Raw genomic sequence first — 4,522 nt, forward strand, 5'->3', positions numbered from 1 at the left:
AGAGAACTCGAGAGGAGAAGAGACGCAAGAAGCCGTAAATGCTGCCATCTGGAACAACGGGCAAAATCGCTGGAGGGTCAGGCAGCATCTGCGTGGGTGGGGGGAAATGGCCAGTTGACCGGGTCCTGATGAAGGATCTCGACCCGATACGTCCACTGTCTGTCCCCTCCAACCCCCGCAGATGCTGCCCACCCGCGGAGTCCTTCCAGCAATTAGTGTTGTCCCTCGAAGAGAAATAAACTCCGAGAAAAATAACGTCCCAAGTCTGTAGATGGGATTTAAGCGACGTGTACAAACACGTACAATATATCTGGATGCTTCATCTAAAGAACATACACTTTCGGTTGCACTGGATGTCCGCAGTGTAACGCGTGTGATCCGAATATAAAACGCTCGGGCTGGGGAAGGTTTGTTGTTAATCAGCCTGCAAATTAAAAGGGTCGCCGTGGGGACAAATCCCCGTCCCGAGCAACGGAAGAAAACAAGGCTGCTGTACTCTACCTGTGCTGAAAGAGAGAAGCTGCCAGCTGCTTGGGAATTCTGACCGTGTGCCTGAGCTCCGAGAACCGACCAACAGGCAAAAGCGGCGGAGTTTCCCCACGCGGATCCTCCCACGGCGATTATCTGATTTGTAAATTTTTGTAATACTTCATGTAAATTTTGGATTAACGACGCAGGGTTTCAGATCTAAAGCCTGACATCTCTGTCGAAAAGAAACCCCACTAAATCCCCCCGCCCTTTCCCCTTAACCTCGCCGTGCCACCTCAAAGAATTGACCTGGAGTTACTCTAGTTACACACTCATACACAAACACCGGAAAATCCAGATTGAACGCGGATTGCCAGAACTGGGAGACAGCGGGTCCGTCTGTGCCGCCCCTAATACTCCAGCAGCTCCAAGAGTGACCTCAGTTCGGCTAAGGCTAACGCACCAAAACTACTCTGAGTCAGATAAGATTCCTACAGACTCCCTTTCAAGGGCTCTACAACTCATATTCTCAATATTCATCATTTAATCTTTTACTTGCACAATCTGTTTTCTTTTCGTTGTCTGTCAGTCTTTGTTTTTCAAGGCTCGAGCTAAATTTACTATCAAAGTACCTATATGTCACCGTATACTGTCCTGCGATGCATTGTCTTGCGGGTATTCCCAGTTTAACAAAGTTCAGTAGATGCCATGAAAAACTACAGGTGAGAAGACCAAATGTGGACAAGGAACCATCCAAAGTCTGGCTCGGAGTGGGAGACCTTATCTCAGAAATATAGAGATTCCTTGTGGCCATAACACAAAAAAAATCAAAAATTCATACTAAAAGCAACAAATTCAAGTGATAAATGCAGAAAATGCCAAGAGAAGCCAGAAACAATCCAACACATGACAGGATCCTGCAGCAGTTTAACTCAATCTGATTACTTCCACAGGCACAATCAAGTGGCAAGCGTCACTCACAAAAATCTTGCTTTAAAATACAAACTCACAAAAGAAACCATACCTTAATATAAACACAGGCCTGGTCCAATTTTAGAGTCAGGGTCTCACAAATTATATTTCGACCAATCTGTTATTACAGATAATAACCATCTGGGTGTAGTACAGTATAAACGAGCAAGAACAGCTAGGTAATAGCCATTAAAAACACACATAACTTACAGAAACCAATAAGTGAAAAACAGCAGAAATACACCGAATTAAAAAAGGAAATTGAAAGACTATGGACCATGAACAGGGTATACATTGTCCCAGTAGTAAAATCTACAACTGGTATCACCCCACAGTCACTACACAATAGCATTAGACAATAAGGCTGACATTGCAATATTTCTGTAAATCTTCAGAACGTCACAATACTAAACACCACTGGAAAGTTCCTAGCAATTGAGAAATGAGTTTACTTGGCTATGTCTGTACCTCGGGTTTTACCAGCTTGCATTGAGAGAATACAAAATAGAAATAACAATAATTATACTGAGAACATGAGTTGTAGAGTTCTTGAAAGCTTGTGCATAGGTTGTGGAATCAGTTCAGTGTTGGGTGAGTGAAGTTATCCACACCAGTTCAGGAGCCTGATGGATGAAGGGTAATAACTGTTCCTGAACCTTACCTCCTTCCCTATAGCAGTAACATGAAGAGAGCTATTGTATACGGTTTTTCATAAACTCTATTGTATTTTTTATTTTCCTGCAAATGGCTGCAAGACAATGAATCTCAGGGTAGTATATGGCGATATATATGTACTTTGATAATAAATTTAATTTGAGTACAAAGTATTTGACACTGCCCTTTGCAAACTGTGTGCAACACTCACCTCTTGTTTCTCCATCATCTGACATGACCTCGATTGGCTCCCAGGGTTTTCTGGTGTTCAGTTATTGCATATTTATTGCATAGCCTTGTCTTTTCTATGCAAGATGTAAATGAGGTTGATAAATTGGTTTATGATTGTCAATTGTGCTGAAGCACAATGAAAGCTTGTCTTGAACACAGTTCATTCAGATCAGATCATTGAGGCAGAACAAAGTAAAACAATAACAATGCAGAATAGGTTTCAGAGGAAGAGGTGTTACAATTATGAAATGCAGTACAGCGCAGTAACTACAGGCCATGAAGAGGTGGATTGTGTGGTCAAGGGTCCTAGGGGACCATTCAGTATTCTTCTAACAGCAGGGTGCAAGGTGTCCTTAGGCCTAGTGATACCTGCTTTCAGGCTTTTGTACCCCCCACTGATGGAGTATCTGGGGTGGATGGGCTCTTTGATTCTGCTGGCTGCTTTCCTAAGATTGTGACAAGTCTGGACAAGGAGGGGATGTTGGTTTCAGTGATGTACTGAGCTGTATTGATAATTCCCTGCTGTTTCTTTGGTATTGTGCAGAACAGTTGTCAAGTCATGATGCATCCAGATAGGATGCTTCGTATGGTCTATTGATAAATATTGGTGAGGGTCAAGTGAGACGTCAAATATCTTGAGCTTCCTAAGGAAGTAGGAATGGCAGTGAGTGTTCTTGACTGTGACATCACATGGTTGGCTGTCGGTGATGTTCACTCTGAGGAAATTGAAGCTCTCAACCCTCTTGACCTCAGTACCTTTGATGTAAACAGGAGCACTGCCCTCCTTCCTGAAGTGAATGCCCAGCTCTTTTGATTTGTTGACATTGAGGGAAAGGTTGTTGTCATGACAGCACAATGTCATGAGGAGAGAGCAGGATCTGGCCACACAACAGTGAGTGTTCAAGGAGTAGAGTAGGGGGCTGAGAACACAGCCCTGTGGGGCACCAGTACTGAGGATAATCATGGCGGTGGCATTTCGGCCTGTTGGTCAGGAAGCCGAGATCCAGTAGCAAAGGGAAGTGTTGAACTGAGTGTTGCTATCTCAACAGGCTCCTAAAATCAAATCAGAAGCAGGCCATTCAGCCCACCAAGTCAGTGCTGACCTGTTAGCCCATCTAGGCAAACCCCACTTTCCCTTTTCAGGCCCATGCCATGTCTATTTAAATGCCCGTCTAAAAACCTTTCAAACATAGTGATTGCATCTGATTCTACCACCTCCTTTGCAGGATATTCCGGATATCAACCACGCTCTGTGCAAAAATCTAGCTCCTTCGATCTCTTTTAAAAGTTCAACCATTTGCTTAAAACGACACCCTCCTGTTTTTGATATCCATGGAACCTGGAAAGAGATTTTGACTCTCTAACCTAGCTATGCCTCTCATAATCTTATATACTACATACTTCTGTGGTCACCCCTCAGCTCCTTTGCTCCAGAGGAATCAAGCCCTGCTTATCTAATCTTTTCGCATAACTTCCTGGTGAATCTCCTCTGCGTGCTCTCCAGTGCTGTCACACCTTTCTTATCATGAATGATGCCATAATAACAACCTCTCATCAGCAAACCAAAGAACTGATTATTGACTATAGGAGGAAGAAGCCAATCGTCATCAGGGGATCATAGCTGGAGAGGGTCAGTAACTTTAAATTCATTAACAGTGGACTTGTTCTGGGACAGCATGTAAGTGCCATCACAAAGAAATCAAGGCAGCGCCTCTACTGTCTTAGAAGTTTGCATAGATTCAGCGTATCATCTAAGACTTTGACAAACTTCTGAAGATGCACAGTGGAGGGTATCGTGACTGGTTGCATTACAGCCTGCTATGGAAGCACTGACACTCAGGAACAAAGCAGTGGTGGCTATAGCCCAGTCCATCATAGGTTTAGCCTTACTGATCATTGAGCACATCTACAAGGGGTGCTGCCGCAAGAAAGGCTACAAACAACTAGCTTGGATAACTTCACCCACCTCAACAGTGAGTTGACTTCACAGCTGTCCTGGTCCGGTCCGTGAAGTCTGCATTCCGGTTCATGGTCCAGTGCATTGACCCTTGCTCCAGGTTTTCCTGTCTACCTTGTTTGTGTTCCTGTTGAGCACTAATTGAGGCAGCTGATTCTCGTTGGGGCCGGCTGCATAAATACCTCCAGAGACCAGGGCATGGTGGCTGGATTGTTCTTGTCCTTACTCCTTGTATCCCTT

The 4,522-nt window shown here is 44.2% G+C and overlaps 1 protein-coding gene across 2 annotated transcripts in view; it reads right to left on the bottom strand.

Annotated features, from left to right (window-relative positions):
- LOC134352849 (exocyst complex component 3-like) overlaps positions 1–717 on the bottom strand; it is a 93,316-nt gene extending 92,599 nt beyond the window's left edge. For both annotated transcript variants that reach the window (XM_063060357.1, XM_063060356.1), the window contains exon 1: positions 502–717. The gene's annotated coding sequence lies outside the window, so the exon portion shown is untranslated. The remainder of the gene's footprint in view (positions 1–501) is intronic.
- Between the last annotated feature and the right edge of the window lie 3,805 nt (positions 718–4,522).

Source organism: Mobula hypostoma, chromosome 10 (genome assembly GCF_963921235.1).
Source record: "Mobula hypostoma chromosome 10, sMobHyp1.1, whole genome shotgun sequence".
In the NCBI taxonomy this organism is placed as follows: Eukaryota; Metazoa; Chordata; class Chondrichthyes; order Myliobatiformes; family Myliobatidae; genus Mobula; species Mobula hypostoma.